The 17,469-nt window shown below is 35.9% G+C and overlaps 3 long non-coding RNA genes across 3 annotated transcripts in view; 1 reads left to right on the forward strand and 2 right to left on the reverse strand.

The window, feature by feature from the left end:
- Window positions 1-732: 732 nt before the first annotated feature.
- The window catches only part of LOC127516037 (uncharacterized), a 76,492-nt gene continuing 59,755 nt past the window's right edge, over window positions 733-17,469 (reverse strand). The window contains exon 2 of the long non-coding RNA XR_007930919.1: window positions 733-1,202. This is a non-coding gene — a long non-coding RNA (uncharacterized LOC127516037). The remainder of the gene's footprint in view (window positions 1,203-17,469) is intronic.
- Window positions 2,208-4,208, reverse strand: LOC127516035 (uncharacterized). Its single transcript, XR_007930917.1, has 3 exons — window positions 3,946-4,208; window positions 3,492-3,638; window positions 2,208-2,654 (listed from the first exon to the last, which is right to left on the reverse strand). It is a non-coding gene; the product is annotated as an uncharacterized LOC127516035 (long non-coding RNA).
- LOC127516036 (uncharacterized) lies at window positions 4,412-7,981 on the forward strand. Its single transcript, XR_007930918.1, has 4 exons — window positions 4,412-4,591; window positions 5,061-5,168; window positions 5,722-5,929; window positions 6,267-7,981. It is a non-coding gene; the product is annotated as an uncharacterized LOC127516036 (long non-coding RNA).

The raw sequence follows: 17,469 nt of genomic DNA on the forward strand, positions 1-17,469 counted from the left end.
GGCTGTATAATCCATTCAGAATTTGAATAAATGTTTTGGGTAACACTTTATTTTGATAGTCCATCTGTTGACACTCTACTAGTTATCAGTACTCATATAGTAGCATGTCAACAGTGCATCAGTTGACATTCAACAACATTGTTTCAACAGACAAGTAACATACATTCAACTAACTGCCTGTAGATTATAAGGCACATTTTAATTTCTAATCTATAGATTTTACAAAAAGTGCATGCTGTCAGTATTTATTTCGCAACAGGTTGTTAACTAGTAGTCAGCTGACTTTCTGTAGATTGTGTTACCATCCTCTAAGTTGTCTACCAACTACTCAAAATCAATCTGTCAGTTGAAAGTCTACAGTCATGTCAACGTATGATCAAGAGCATATTATATCATCCTTACTTAAGGGTCTCAAATGCATCAAATTAATAATTACTAGTTTATTATCTGTTGATAGTCAGCTAAACATTGGTTGTGCATCTGTTGCTTGTCAACTAGTCTAAAGTTTACGTTCAGAAGATCATTAGTAGACATTCTTAACTAAGCATTTGTAGATATATTTTAGGACTATCCAATTAAAGTGAAAAACAGTTGATAACAGTTGAAAGTCTATAAGCTATCAACAGAAAACATACAGCCATCCATTAATTATATGCAAGATATTTACCGTTTAAAATGAGAAGTTAATACCAGACTATGAACTACAATAGAACCAACACTACAGACAGGATATTAGAGAAAGTTGTTTTATTAACAATATATTTATACAAACCCATTGTTCACTAGGGCATCAGATCTGAACAGTCTAATTATGTTGTATCAAACTTTACTTGAATTAACATTACATAAAACAAAAAAAAACAACAAAATAAAATAAACATGCTGCACTGGCAGCACTACAAATAATCAAACAAGTCTCTACCATGTCATCGTAGGGGCAAAGCAACTTGAACTTTAAATTATGAAAAACAAAACGTATCTACTTACAATCTACTCAAACTTAGCTAACATCCTGTTTCCTACATTCAGTCTTTCTTTGCAGAAAAGGGGATGAGCTGTTTGTTATTTTTCATTTCAATGATCTTTTCTGCCAGTTCACCAGCTATTTTTTTTGACAAAGTTGTGCTAGTTCGATCCTCAATTGGATGGAACTGAAATAAATACTTTTAATGTTGCGATCCTATTGGACTTATGATAGCAACCTGAATTGTAACAAAGCACTGTTGGCCAGAGGAGAACTGGCCCCCCGACTAAGCCTGGTTTCTCCCAAGGTTTTTTTCTCCATTTTAACACCAATTTGCCACTTGTCTGCCACCTGATGTCACCTGATGGAGTTTGGGTTCCTTGCCGCTGTCGCCTCTGGCTTGCTTAGTTGGGGACATTTGACTTGACATTTGATATTCAACAGTGCTTTGATCTGCCTGCATTGACACTATTCTTTAAGAGCTGCTGTGCAGCCAAACAATGTACCAGTTATCAATGTAAAGCTGCTTTGACACAATCTACATTGTAAAAAGCGCTATATAAATAAAGGTGACTTGACTTGACTTGACTAGTTTCAAAAGTGTGTATTTACCCTTGAACTGGTCTAGGACACTTTTGTCTGCTATGTAAATCTCTGCAATTGCTGCCGTGTCTTTCACAGCATTTCTTGAAACGTGAGCCTTCTTGAAGGCTGCGGTCATCCTGAAGCCTTTTTGCACAAGTTTGAGGACACGCAGATCTTTTCACCACATCTGAAATTGAGGCAACTGAAAAGAAAACAATTTGAATAAATCACCAATGAGTTCTATGTTGTGTCTTGTGTGGTGTCTTAGTTGCAGGGTTAGCCACAGTGTTTCCCAAAAATGTTCTCTTCAAAAGGAAAGTTACAACTTAGATTAAGGTGTGTGTCTTTGATTTACAACATCTGTTGTACTTTATAGTGTGAGGGCAGTCTGCTAATTAAGGCAAGACTATTTGCTTATTATTGGTTTAAAAATGAGGTAAAAACTAGCCAGCATATTCTTTATATTTAATGATTAATTACAGCTTCACCTCATCCAGCCATAATAAGTAAGTGCATACACAGTCTGTCTTTATTTACTTCATTCAAAACATATGAAAACAAATGTTCAACATCAAGAAAAACAAACAGAACAGTTAAGCTTTTGACATGTTTATTTCATGTCATTCAAAAGAGAGATGATAAGAGTGATGTTGCGGGATAGTGTGCACAATGCCTCAAATGCAGTTAAAAAGCCACTAACCCAGATAGCACACGTAAGTCTGTAAGATGTCTGTTAATGATCTCTTGATCTGGAAAGCATCTGCTGTCTACATGTACGTGTGCTATCAGGTAAGATACAAATGATAACCTAAACACCTAGGCTAATACCTAAATAAGTACAGCATGTCTTAAGAGCCTACTATACCTCGCTCTCCTTTTCTGCCTGACCTCTTCATTTTTTTGTTTTCCTTCTTTCTTTTTTTACTTCTCTTCTTGCCATTTTTCTTCTTATACTTCTTTTTCTTCTTTTCCTCAACCGAAGAGTCAGAGGTAGAGCTGGAGCTGGAGTCATCAGAGCTTGAATCAGTGCTAGTATCAGTGCTGGAGTCCAGCATCATGGCCTGTGGCTCCTCATCTCCAGTGGCCATTATCTCCATGTTCCCATCTGTCAAATGATAAAACAAACACAAATAATGTTTAGAGCGTAACTTACCTCGAACTGGGAATCGAAAATCAAGTCCAATTCCAGAATCGGATACTTAAGGTCAGGAGTCAGGTAGTTGTAAAATTCAAGTTCAATTCCATCTATTCCTGGGTGTGCAACATTTTTTATTTTATTTTTTTTAGGTGGCGAAAGTGGCTGTTAAAAATTTATTTGTCTTTGAATCATTCATTCAAGAGATTCATTCAAAAACACTGATTCATCCAATAATAAAACAAGTAAATCTTGAGTGAGTCATTGAATCATTCCATTTATAAATTCCATGGGATTTTGTTTAGTTGTCTAATATTTTTCTTTAGAATTGTGAGAGAACTACAACCTTCATTAAAAAAAAAAAAAAAGTCTCAATTTATCCAGAATTATGCAGCTCTATTTTGCACACAAACAGCTCTTAAATGAGTCCAGTTTTTATGTAGCTGGCTGATATTCAATGATACCCAACACTAAACACCCTCAGCTCTGCACTTATACCCACTGCATAACATTATAGATTGTTTATTATTGTTGATTATTAATGTGGTGGAGATTACATTGTGTCTAAAGAGACATTGCAGAATTACAAATAATGTGTACAAAGTATCTTAGGTTTGATATATACAAAAAGAAAAAAATACAGTAGTGTTCTATTTTCAAGCTGCATTGTGTAGAACTTTACTATAACTATTATAATATTGAAGGCAACCCTTTTTTGTTTCAATTAAACATTATGGACAAAAATCAGCGCCATGTAGTTTTACATTTAATTATTTTCACATAAACGTGTTTATTTTTTATACATACCTTGTTCTTGTGCAGACTTCTCTTCAAGTTGCTTCTTGAGTAAGCCATTTTCCTCCTCCAGCTCATCCACCCGAGACTGGAGCATCTCAGCCTTCTTCTTCCAGAGAATATGTTGTTTAACAGGCTTGAGACTGTCCATCTTAGCAGCTGCAAAACATGACATGAAAAAATTGTAATACATCAGAAGACCCTCAAGCACAGAGTCAAAAGTCAACAGCTAACGTTATACCTTTTGTCTAGCGTGTTTAGACCAACAAATTAGAGAAAAAATAAGGAATACATTAATCAGTGAGTTGAATCACTTTCAATTCTGTCGGACGCATACTCCCGTGACGCATCGTCTGGCGCGAATTTGTGTTCATTCGCGTCTTTTAATTGACTTTGTATATATTATTGCGTCACGCTAAATATCAGCCTCATGTAAACTACTTTAACATTTATAAACACAACTTACCACTTTTGTTTGTGGAATCTTCTACTTCGCCCTCGGTATTTCCCCTCCGTGCCTTTGCCCGGGTAAAATGCATGGTACCCAGCGCACTGCTCCCATTGCCAGATGGGGGGCGGTGTACTGAATGCTCTGGATCAAACATGTTATGTTGATGCTGAAAAGAAAATTGATAACGATTTTGGTTTACATGCAAGTAATAACAACCAATTTCAAAAAGAAATAAGAACAATGTTTCTCAATGGAGTTAACTCTTACCATCTGGACAACCAAATTTTCAGGGAGTGCGACTTATCCAATCCGATTGTTGAAGTGCTCGATCACGTGACAACTCTGCCAACACTCAACCGTGGTAGGTGTATCTGATAACATATTTAGCCAATGAAATGAAAGTGCGCCAGTTTTTAATTTTTGGGTTGTCTTGGTCGTTAAAATGACAAACAGTTAGCCTACTAGCTCGATCTGGCGGCTTTATGAATTCACTGGAAAGAAAACTTTTGACAAAGGTTTATGCTAGAGAAACTAAAAAATCATGTTTAAAATTGATAAAATGGTTGCAAATGATTGGCTTGCTGAAACGCAAAATTAAATGCAAGAACTGTGGGCATAAAATGAACATGGTTGCCTCCCAGACCAAGGATTATGTCATCTGGTAAGAATAAATTCTTGTAAACTATGGTTCCATATTTTGTTTTGCAATAGACACAACCTTGTAGATATGATTTTCTCCTTATTATTACAAGAATGCATTTTGATCCAGTTGTTTGAAGGAGCGGCTGGAAGTAGTAAAAACAGATATTTCAAAATAAGAGTGTCTGTGTATTTCGTGTTTGTTTATAATTAGAAGCCCAACATTAAGTATTTTTTTTCCATTTTTTCCCTAATAACCATTGCTATGTTGGTATTTTTCTATGATTACCATTGCTATTTTGCATTAAAGTATATCAAATATGTGGTATTTAATTCGGTGTAATTCGGTTCTTATAGTTTCTCTCTGGGCTGCCCGTCACAACAATGTGTGTGTGTGTGTGTGTGTGTGTGTGTGTGTGTGTGTGTGTTGAAAAAACATGTTAAAACATTTCTGTGTTTATCATACAATTTCATGTTTTAAAAAATCCCAGGGAGTGTCGACGTAAAAGATGTGGACGGTTGAAAAGAAGTGTTAGGTCAAAGTCACTCTTCTCACAATCACACTGCAGTCTATTCACATGGATGAAGTACATACATAGGTAAGCAATGCAAGTTTATTACATAAGTACAATATTTTGCATTTTACACTATGTGTGTAGTGCTTGAGTGCATAGAACACAATTGCACTACAGCACACGTTATCATAGTTTATGTTGGCATGGATTAAAAAATATATTGTGGTCAATAGCATAGCATATTCTATTGCAAAAGCCTGTCCTGTAATATGTCACCATGTTTTGATATTTTGCTTGTTATAATAAACATATAAATATATTTTGACCATAATTTTAAGTATGTCAATTTCTTTTTCAAAGATTTTGGCTTCTCACAGAAGATTATGATGGTGACTTTGATGTGACACCGTGTTGCAATGAGCATCAATTCTAGTTACTGTACTATACTGTACTTTTTAGTTAGCTATGGTTGAATTTCAGCAGTAATGTCAAGAGTCAAAAAACTAGTGTCCAAAATAAAATATACAAATTATGCTTTGTTTATTATTAATATGCTTTGCTATTATGATTTCTTTATGTGAAAATATACTGTTCTTATTTAATGGTCATCATTTTTGTTAATGTTGATCCTTTGTAGATTCGCACAGGGTTTACATCTACGGCAAGTAGACATGCTTCAAGATGGCATTGCAAAGAGCACAGTAACACTTTCTATGATGTCAAAGAAACTCAGAAGAATTTGTGTAAAAAGCCTGGAAAAGCACAGAAAGAAAAAGAGGCAAAAAGTTGGTGGAGTTAATGTCATAGTTCACATTGATGAGAGCAAGTTCTGCCATAAACGCAAGGTAATGTAATCTAAATGCAATGCACTTGATGAAATGTGTTACATATTGTAGAACCAGAAAGAGCTGACATCAATATGTGCATCATAGTTTAGGATAGATATAAGTAGTGAGGGTGGACATCACTTTCCCCAAAGCTGTCAATCAGTTAATACAAATTTGGTTTACTTTTTCTTATTTTCTTATATCGTAAGCATATTTATCGTATTATATGGAATTTTAAAAAGTTTTGGATGGAAAAAGTATTATCATGTAATTACTCCTAACTAGTAATATACTTTTACATGGTCAAGAGATTATTTTGATTATTTTCTAACACTGTTCATACTTTTTTTTGTAGTATGCAAGAGGACGCTTTGGTAACACCTGGAAGAGAAAGAGAACATGGGTTTTTGGTATACTTGAAATCAAAGCTGCAAGCAGACGTCCAATTCTTCGCCTTGTGAAAAAAAGAAACAAGGAAACCCTTGTTCCAATCATCAAAAAACATGTAAAAAGAGAAAGTCTTGTAGTGAGTGATGAGTGGAGAGCATACACCAGCCTTTCTCAGGAGGGCTACAAGCATGTGAGAGTCAACCACAGCCAGAATTATGTAGATCCTCAAACAGGACTACACACTCAAAACATTGAGAGAGCGTGGCAGACATATAAGAGGGAAATTTGGCGTATGCGGGGGAATCGGTCTGAGAAGGCCTTAAAAAAACAGCTCTGCTTCATTGAGTGGACTTACTGGTTAGCCAGAAGACATAAACATGGTGTACTTGGAAGACTTCTCAAGGACATAAGGAATGTAAGTAACCACAGATCAGTTTAAGACCCCCTTACTATCATGAAAGGCAGAATTAATTAATTTTTATTTTCATATTTTACATATTTTTTGTTATTTTATTTTATTATTTTTATTATTTATTTTATTTTGCTTTGGTGTTGTTGGCCTAGGGACAATAAATTTGAATTGAAGTTTTTTTTTTTTTTTTTTTTCCTACAGTTCATCCAATAACACTGCATAGTAAAGACTTTCATTAATTGTAGTGGTGGCAGTGCAGTGCAGCATGTTAGTTAGTTTGTTTGTTTTTTCATTTCATTTTTGCTACACATAATCACAGTTCAGATCTGATAGCCTTATGATAAGCCTCTCCTTCTTTTTGTATGTGAAATCAAACCTATGAGATTTTGTACACACTATTTGTAGTTCTGCAATGTCTCTTTAGACACAATGTAATCTTCACCACATTAATAATTAATAATTAACAAAAATAAACATTCTATAAAGTTATGCAGTGGATAAAAGTGCAGAGCTGAGGGTGAAGTTACGCTCTAAACATTATTTGTGTTTGTTTTATCATTTGACAGATGGGAACATGGAGATAATGACCACTGGAGATGAGGAGCCACAGGCCATGATGCTGGACTCCAGCACTGATACTAGCACTGATGACTGAAAAATATTGTAAAATAACAAACAGCTCATCCCCTTTTCTGCAAAGAAAGACTGAATGTAGGAAACAGGATGTTAGCTAAGTTTGAGTAGATTGTAAGTAGATACGTTTTGTTTTTCATAATTTAAAGTTCAAGTTGCTTTGCCCCTACGATGACATGGTAGAGACTTGTTTGATTATTTGTAGTGCTGCCAGTACAGCATGTTTATTTTATTTTGTTGTTTTTTTTTGTTTTATGTAATGTTAATTCAAGTAAAGTTTGATACAACATAATTAGACTGTTCAGATCTGATACCCTAGTGAACAATGGGTTTGTATAAATATATTGTTAATAAAACAACTTTCTCTAATATCCTGTCTGTAGTGTTGGTTCTATTGTAGTTCATAGTCTGGTATTAACTTCTCATTTTAAACGGTAAATATCTTGCATATAATTAATGGATGGCTGTATGTTTTCTGTTGATAGCTTATAGACTTTCAACTGTTATCAACTGTTTTTCACTTTAATTGGATAGTCCTAAAATATATCTACAAATGCTTAGTTAAGAATGTCTACTAATGATCTTCTGAACGTAAACTTTAGACTAGTTGACAAGCAACAGATGCACAACCAATGTTTAGTTGACTATCAACAGATAATAAACTAGTGATCTTGATAAAAATGAAATGTTTAAATAATTATTAATTTGATGCACTTGAGACCCTTAAGTAAGGATGATATAATATGCTCTTGATCATACGTTGACATGACTGTAGACTTTCAACTGACAGATTGATTTTAAGTAGTTAGTAGACAACTTAGAGGATGGTAACACAATCTACAGAAAGTCAGCTGACTACTAGTTAACAACCTGTTGCGAAATAAATACTGACAGTCAGCATGCACTTTTTGTAAAATCTATAGATTAGAAATTAAAATGCGCCTTATAATCTACAGGCAGTTAGTTGAATGTATGTTACTTGTCTGTTGAAACAATGTTGTTGAATGTCAACTGATGCACTGTTGACATGCTACTATATGAGTACTGATAACTAGTAGAGTGTCAACAGATGGACTATCAAAATAAAGTGTTACCATGTTTTGTTTTTCATGCTGTTATAGGGACCAACAGGCGTGTACATACTGCAAAGTTTCGGAAGGACATCCACATATAAATGCAGGATTCACATTGCAGTGATTGACATAGTAATAACCATAGCAATCGACGGGACATAATTGTTTTAAAAATAGATGTGCATATATATAATATGCAAGCTGTGGCGGTCAGCTTTGGGGGGGGCAAAATTCATTTTTAGGATGGCAGCTGCCACCCTTGCGAGATGGCGATTTTGTACAAAATTGTACAATGTGAATCGAAAATGTACGATTTTTAGAAATAATAAGTATGCATGAAGGTCTACTCATAAACACGGAAACGTATGAATTCATACAAATTCGCCACCAATTTGCCAAAAATAAATAAATAAATAAATAAAATTGTGTTGGAAAAACGCAAGCCAATTGACCATGTTTCAGTTTTTGATGCCTTGAGAGTGAGAATGGGTTGTTCCTCCACTGGTTTCTGGTTGTTAGTTTTATCTGGTGATTTGTGCTTCGTGTGGTTGCATTTCTCATCTGACTGTGGTTTCATTAATAGGCCTTTTTTTTTTTTTTTTTTTTAAACAAGAATCGGAAAATACATCAGTTAACTAATGGTAAATATAGTTCAGTTACAGCTAAAGGCGACTTTTCTTTAGATCTTATGTTTAAATGTACTGTGGTTTGTTAAACAGATCCTGCCATTTACAGAAATATGCTCAATCAATCATTTATCTGCTCGCATCACATTATAATGAGGAATTATTTAAAACAACATTTTTAATCCCAGTACAGATGCAATTTTTTTTTTTAACCAAGAAAAATTAAACAAATAATTCTAAGAGTCCCATTGAATCTTGTATTAAACTCACAACATTGTACAGCGAATACCAATTATAAAACAAAGGGCTGGTGTTGTGCTGAATTCTGTAACCCCTCAAATTATGTGACCTTATACATTGTCACAGATAAATAGAAAAAGATACACAGGTAGTGTTGAGCAGGAACTTTATTAATAATTTGCGGATGATAATGAAAGCAGACAATCAGGTGAGTGAGTAATTTGATTTCAGATTGCAGACAGTCACACTTAGCTCACAGATCTTTTTTCTCTTGCAGGGAATGAAGCAGCACACAGACGAGTTGGGGAAACCTTGGTCCAGAGAAGTGTTCTCACATGGAGACCGATAAGGCTGGACAACAGGTGAATGTGGATGGTATGTAAGGGAGGTAACAGGTGACAGGTGCAACTGGTTAGAACTCGGGTGATTGTGAATGGATGGGTGGAGCCAAAGGACCTGGTGCTGCAGACATGTTGGTGGAATCCGTGACATACGTAAGGTAGGCACCGTAGTGACAGTAGGATTTGGGTTATTGTTGGGATTAGGGTTAAGGTGGCACCTGCTATGGTCACATAATCTGACTGGTCACAGAATTCGAATTCACCAGATTCACAAAACTTTCTTAACTGTTATTTTCTTTTTATGATTAAAGTTAAGAATATTTTTAAATCCCAGAATACAAACTGAACCCAACTTTTCTTAATGACTTTTTTTGGGGGGTTGTTTCAAATTGAATTGGACTTTCAAAAATAAATAAATAGTGTCAACAGCAAAGTTAGTGAAATGTACTTTAAAATTAAACATTTAATTTATCCAACGTGTATATGTGGGAGGAAATATCATATATTGTGAAATGTCATAGCACATGATAACAGTTCCTAGTCTCTGTTTTTATTTGATCTCCATCATATCAGGCCATGGGTTCTCAACCTGTGGCCCTGTTATGGAAGTACATGAACTTATCCATGATTAAGTTCACACATGATGTTGGAATTACAAATGTCAATTTCTTGGATACTTGTATATCAGTTGTTGACAAGTCAAGTCAGTCAAGTCACCTTTATTTATATAGCGCTTTTTACAATGTAGATTGTGTCAAAGCAGCTTTACATTGATAACTGGTACATTGTTTGGCTGCACAGCAGCTCTTAAAGAATAGTGTCAATGCAGGCAGATCAAAGCACTGTTGAATATCAAATGTCAAGTCAAGTGTCCCCAACTAAGCAAGCCAGAGGCGACAGCGGCAAGGAACCCAAACTCCATCAGGTGACATCAGGTGGCAGACAAGTGGCAAATTGGTGTTAAAATGGAGAAAAAAACCTTGGGAGAAACCAGGCTTAGTCGGGGGGCCAGTTCTCCTCTGGCCAACAGTGCTTTGTTACAATTCAGGTTGCTATCATAAGTCCAATAGGATCGCAACATTAAAAGTATTTATTTCAGTTCCATCCAATTGAGGATCGTATTCATCACGCCGGTATGGACGGTTGTTAAGGAACTGTGTCGTGGCTGTCGTGTCGATGAGGCCCTCACAGTGGATGATCTAGTTGACTCAATCTCTGCTGATACGTCAGGGCTGCGTTGTGGTCGTGTCAAGGTGCAGGTCCTTGGTCTCACCTGGATACGGCCCGGATCCGGCTGACTACGGTGAACCTCGGGATAAACAGAAAGACTAATATTAGCGTAGATGCCATTCTTCTTCTGATGTAACGAGTACATCAGGTGTTATAGGAAGTGTTCCCGGTTCCGGCTGACCTAATTTATGCAGCCTAATAATCCTTTAACGGATTTGAAAATATAAATTGGTAATGTATTATGTGTATGCCAGGTTAAAGAGATGCGTTTTTAGTCTAGATTTAAACTGACAGAGTGTGTCTGCTTCCCGAACAATGCTAGGAAGATTGTTCCAGAGTTTAGGTGCCAAATAGGAGAAGGATCTACCACCTGCAGTTGATTTTGATATTCTAGGTATTATCAGCTGGCCTGAATTCTGAGATCGCAATAGACATGAAGGACTATAATGAATTAGGAGCTCGCTCAGGTACTGGGGAGCTAAACCATTTAGTGCTTTGTAAGTAATTAGCAAGATTTTAAAATCTATACGATGTTTAACAGGAAGCCAATGCAGTGTTGACAGAACTGGGCTAATATGGTCATACTTCCTGGTTCTAGTAAGAACTCTAGCTGCTGCATTTTGTACGAGCTGTAGTTTATTTATCAGGCGAGCAGAACAACCACCCAGTAGAGCGTTACAGTAATCTAGCCTTGAGGTCATGAACGCATGAACTAACTGTTCTGCATTTTTCATTGAGAGCATATGTCGTAGTTTAGATATATTTTTAAGATGGAAGAATGCGGTTTTACAGATGCTAGTAACATGGCCTTCAAATGAAAGATTGGTATCAAAGAGCACACCCAGGTTCCTAACTGACGATGAAGACTTAACAGAGCAGCCATCAAGTGTTAGACAATATTCTAGGTTATTACGTGAAGAAGTTTTTGGTCCAAAAATTAGAATCTCTGTTTTTTCTGAATTTAGTAGTAGGAAATTACTGGTCATCCAATTTTTTATATCAGCTATGCATTCCGTTAATTTTGTGAATTGGTAAGTTTCGTCAGGGCGCGAAGAAATATAGAGCTGAGTATCATCAGCGTAACAGTGAAAACTAACGCCATGCTTCCTAATGATATCTCCCAAGGGTAGCATGTACAGAGTGAACAGTAACGGTCCTAGTACTGAGCCTTGTGGTACTCCATATTGAACTTGTGATCGATATGACATGTCTTCGTTTACTACTACAAACTGATAACGGTCAGATAAGTATGATTTGAACCATGACAATGCAATTCCACTAATGCCAACATAATTTTCGAGTCTATTTAAAAGAATATTGTGATCAATAGTGTCAAATGCTGCACTAAGATCCAGTAACACTAATAGAGAGATACAACCACGATCTGATGATAAGAGCAAATCATTAGTAACTCTAATGAGAGCAGTCTCAGTACTATGGTACGGTCTAAATCCTGACTGGAAATCCTCACAGATACCATTTCTTTCTAAAAAGGAACATAGCTGTGATGATACTGCCTTTTCTAGTATTTTTGACAGAAAAGTGAGATTTGAGATCGGCCTGTAATTGACTAATTCTCTAGGATCAAGTTGTGGTTTTTTAATAAGAGGTTTAATAATAGCCAGCTTAAAAGTTTTTGGTACGTATCCTAATGATAAAGATGAATTGACGATATTGAGAAGAGGGTCTATGACCTCTGGAAGCATTTCTTTCAATAGCTTAGTCGGTATAGGGTCTAACATACATGTTGTTGATTTTGATGATTTAACAAGTTTAGACAATTCTTCCTCTCCTAAAGCAGTAAATGAATTGAATTTTTCCTCAGGGACACTACAATGCACAATCTGACACGATACTGTAGTAGACGGTTGCATGGTTATTATTTTTTCTCTAATATTATCAATCTTGCAAGTAAAGAAGTTCATAAAGTCATTACTGCTGTGCTCTTTGGAAACATCAGAAGTTGAAGCTTTATTTCTTGTTAATTTAGCCACTGTATCAAATAAATACCTAGGGTTGTGTTTATTTTCTTCTAAGAGTTTTGAAAAATAGGCAGATCTAGCAGATTTTAAGGCCTTTCTGTACTCAATCATTCTCTCTCTCCACGAAATACGAAATACTTCTAGTTTTGATTTCTTCCAGCTGCGCTCCATTTTTCTGGCTGCTAACTTTAGGGCCCGAGTGTGGTCATTGTACCATGGCATTGGATTAATTTCCTTAATCTTTTTTAAACGCAAAGGAGCAACTGAGTCTAATGTGCTGGAAAAGACAGAGGCAATAGTTTCTGTTGCAACATCGAGGTCTTCTAAGCTGTCTGGTATGCTAAGGCGATGAAAAAGATCAGGAAGATTATTTATAAAGCAATCTTTAGTGGTAGAAGTGATGGTTCTACCATATTTATGGCATGGAGGCAGTTTAGCCGCCTTGACTAAATGTAGTATACACGAGACTAGATAATGATCTGAGATGTCGTCACTCTGCTGCAGAATTTCAACAGCATCAATATCGATTCCATGTGACAATATTAGATCTAAAGTATGATTACGACAATGAGTGGGTCCTGACACATGTTGTCTAACACCAATAGAGTTTAGAATATCTGCAAATGCCAATCCTAATGCGTCTTTTTTATTATCTACATGAATATTAAAATCACCAACAACAAGGACTTTATCTGCAGCTAGTACTAACTCTGATAGAAAGTCAGCAAATTCTTTGATAAAGTCTGTATGGTGCCCTGGTGGCCTGTATACAGTAGCCAGCACAAATGTCAACTTACATAATGTTACGTAAAGTACCATAGTTTCGAAGGAATTATATTTGAAAGACTTCTGACTAATACTGTAAATATTACTATAGATTACAGCAACACCTCCCCCTTTGCCTTTCTGACGGGCATTGTGTCGATAATCATAACCTTGAGGACTAGACTCATTTAAAGTAATGTAATCGTCCGGTTTTAGCCAAGTTTCTGTCAAACACAGCACATCTAGATTATTATCTTTGATAATATCATTAACAATAAGTGATTTTGAAGAAAGGGATCTAATATTTAACAACCCGAGTTTTATCATTTGTTTAGCATTATTATCTCTATTTTTTATTTGTTGAACATCAATTAAATTTTTACCATTAAATGGGTTTGGAAGTTTTTTGTTTGACAAACAAATCGTCTCTTCTCTTTATAGAAAAGATACAGCTAAGAACAGTCTCCTTCATGCTACTAGTGCCCATCCAACTCCTTTAAAACATGGGTTACCCTATAGTCAATTTTTAAGACTCCATCGTGTCTAGGAAGGAGAATTTTGATGTTAAAGCCCAGAATCTATATACAGATTTTAAATCATGTGGATATCCCAATAAGTGGCTTGATACTGCACTTGAGAAAGTGCGTAGTTTACAGGAATGGGAAGAAAGTAACTTGATCACAGATAAAAGTAAGAAAAGTTATTAATGTGTTCTTAAATCTACATTCAGCCCATTGAGTAATGATATTAGGAGGATTATTAAGAGTCACTGGCACATCATTTAAAGTGATCCTCAGTTATTGAATGTATTTAATGATCCACCACTCTTTGTTTCTTCTAGGAGTTCTAGTCTGAGAGATAAGCTTGTTCATGCAGACACTCATGTCTCTTCTCCGACCACCCTAGTTGATGACCAGGGTAATTTTCCATGCTACAGGTGTACTTCTTGAACAAAATATGTCAAATGTCAATCATCCTCGTACACAAAAAAATATACAAGATCAAGCAATTGATAACTTGCAAGAGTACATATGTGATTTATATTATCATTTGTTCATATTCTCTGTTATATGTTGGTAAAACCACACGTGCAATGATTGAACATACAAGTGCAATTCATAGACGGGATGATACGTCTCCTATTTATCATCACTTCAATCTTGCTAAACATTCTTTGTCTGACATGAAGTTCCTGGGCATCGAGAGGATCTTACTTCATAGAAGAGGCGGAGATAGAGACAGGAAATTTTTGCAAAGGGAGGCCTTTTGGATTTTTTAACTTAAATCTTTATTTCCTGATGGCATGAATGAAGAACTTGAACTTTCTTGTTTTCTGTAATTGTTTTCTGCAACATTATTATTTTCATTATTTTGAATGTATATTTTGCAGTTTGTGCCATGTTTTTTTACTTTTTAGACTCTCTTCAGTGACACTTGTGATAATTGATTGATATTGGTGTTAATTGATGATTGTGACAATTGGATTCAGCTGATGGCTTTGAATTGCTTGTTTTTCTAGAAAGAGGGTGATTGTTTGTTGCATATTGAGCACTGAGGATAGAAATCTGCTGAAACGTCTGCTCATGCTCTTCTGTTTTTAACTCACTTGCACTTTGCACTTTATTGCACCATGCAATTTATAAAATAAATTTTGTATTTTCTAGACCTCTTCAGTGTTTTTGGATTCAGTGTGCGGTCAGCCATTTTTTTCTGTTTTGCTCTAGTATATCTTTTTTGGTTCTACGCACCTGAAGGAAAAGGAAGTTTTTTTCAACTGAGAGTGCAACAATTTTCTCTGATATGTACAGTCTATGATCACATTTAAATTACAACTTTGAGTTTTACCATTCCCTTTTGTTTTTAAATGAATTTAAAAAAAAATATTAAAGGGTTGGTTCGACCAAAAATGAAAATTCTGTCATTAATTACTCACCCTCATGTCATTCCAAACCCGTAAGACCTTTGTTCATCTTCGGAACACAAATTAAAGGTGCTATATGTAAGATTTTTACTTTAATAAAGCATAAAAATACCACCCTAGCAACCACCCAGAATACCTTATCAACCGCATAGCAACACCTTAGGAACCACCCTGAGTACCCTAGCAACTGCATAGCAACACCCTAGCAACCACCCAGAATACCTGTCAATTGCGTCATACCCGCGTAACCCTCAGTTTCTGGTTTTATTTTGTAGAAACCATGGAAACACCATAGACACTTTAAGGGAACAACTGTTCGATTACATTTATAGACAGAAAACTAATTGTTGTTATATAGCTCAACACATTTAGTCTTATTGTTTAAATCTAATTTTCTTGACTTTTTGCGATTACCATGCTTTACCATGCCTCAGAGAAAAACACTATTTTGTCAAGTGGCTAACATAGCATAATCAGATGCAGCTTTATTTTTAGTAACAGTAATACAGAATTTTCTCCATTATACAGTACGTTTTAAAATTGATTGCATGCCATTTATCAACACAAGGCATCCAGCATTTAATATGATATTCTAAAATCGATACTTATATATCTTATATACTACTTAGATATCTTAGATACTTAGATATCTTACTGCAGTGTGCAACAAGTGTCTCACAGCAGCCGCCGAGCGAATGCACAGAGTAACGTTATAACATCATTTTCAACACACTCAAATGTATCTTATAAGATAAACAGGGCTGTGTTACCTCACACTCATGACCGGAAAAGCGGAAGCAGCGCTGGCGACTGTAACATAATAAAAGTCCCACTGCTTGTGAGGCGTGTGTTGCGCATCCAGCGGCCTCGTTCAGCTCCCACAACACTCAGGCCTGCTCTGCTTCATACTACAGTAACATTAATAATCGCATCCATGAACATGATTTCTTACTGAGTCCTATCATGATTATTTCCACTGGCTGTGATATGAAGACCACATGTCTCAAGATTCCGTGCTCAAGCTTGGCGTCATTAAGCTACGCCTTTGTTTTGAATAGGCCTCTAGCGACTTCTAGCGGACAGAAAATATTACACTGTAAATGATTTTCGTTGTTTTCACAGTATTATACTGTGTTCTCAACAGTTCCTTACTGTAGAATCTGAGTACAGCGTATTACTGTAGATTTTGTCGTTTTCACAGCTTGTTACTGTATTCTTAACAGTTTCCAACAGTATAAGCTGTGTACAGTATGTTACTGTAGATTTTCAATGCATTCTGGGAAAATATTAGCCTACTGTATATCTAAATACACTAGGCTACTAAATGGCCGCGAAAAACAACCACACACCTCCTCACGCATGACAGACTCATCATGAAGATGAAAGCCCACAAGAGTATGGCAGGTTAACTTTTCTTTTTTTTCCTTTTTGTTTTATTCTGATGTTATTTGCAAGATATAAAGCTACGTTTTAGTTAATACATTTCCATAAAAATACGTGAGCAAGCGTTCATTTTCTGGCATTTTCCTCCTGCAGCGTGCTGAAGATGAAAGTCCGAGGACAGAGTAGGCCTACGTGAAATTGGTGGGTGGGTATACTTTAAAACACATGTAATTGTCTTATTTGTTTTATACAAATGTTTGCAAAGTATAAATACGTTTGAGTTAATAAATATATGTATGAACATCGGAGCGGGTGAGCATTTCCCATTTAAGCTGCACTAACTAGAATCTTCCTCCCGCAGCGGCACTGGCAGACCGGCTGGACCATCGCAAGACAGGCGGAAAAAGTCGTTGTGAAGACAAAAAGCCTACTACGTGAAATTGGTAGGTCAGCTTTAAAACGCATGTAATCCCCTGTTTTGTTTTGTACCAATATTGTTTGCAAGGTATAAATATGTTTGAGTTTATAAATGTCCGTAAGAACATCGAAGCGGGTGCTCATT

The sequence above is a fragment of the Ctenopharyngodon idella genome, chromosome 7, assembly GCF_019924925.1.
Source record: "Ctenopharyngodon idella isolate HZGC_01 chromosome 7, HZGC01, whole genome shotgun sequence".
NCBI classification, from domain to species: Eukaryota; Metazoa; Chordata; class Actinopteri; order Cypriniformes; family Xenocyprididae; genus Ctenopharyngodon; species Ctenopharyngodon idella.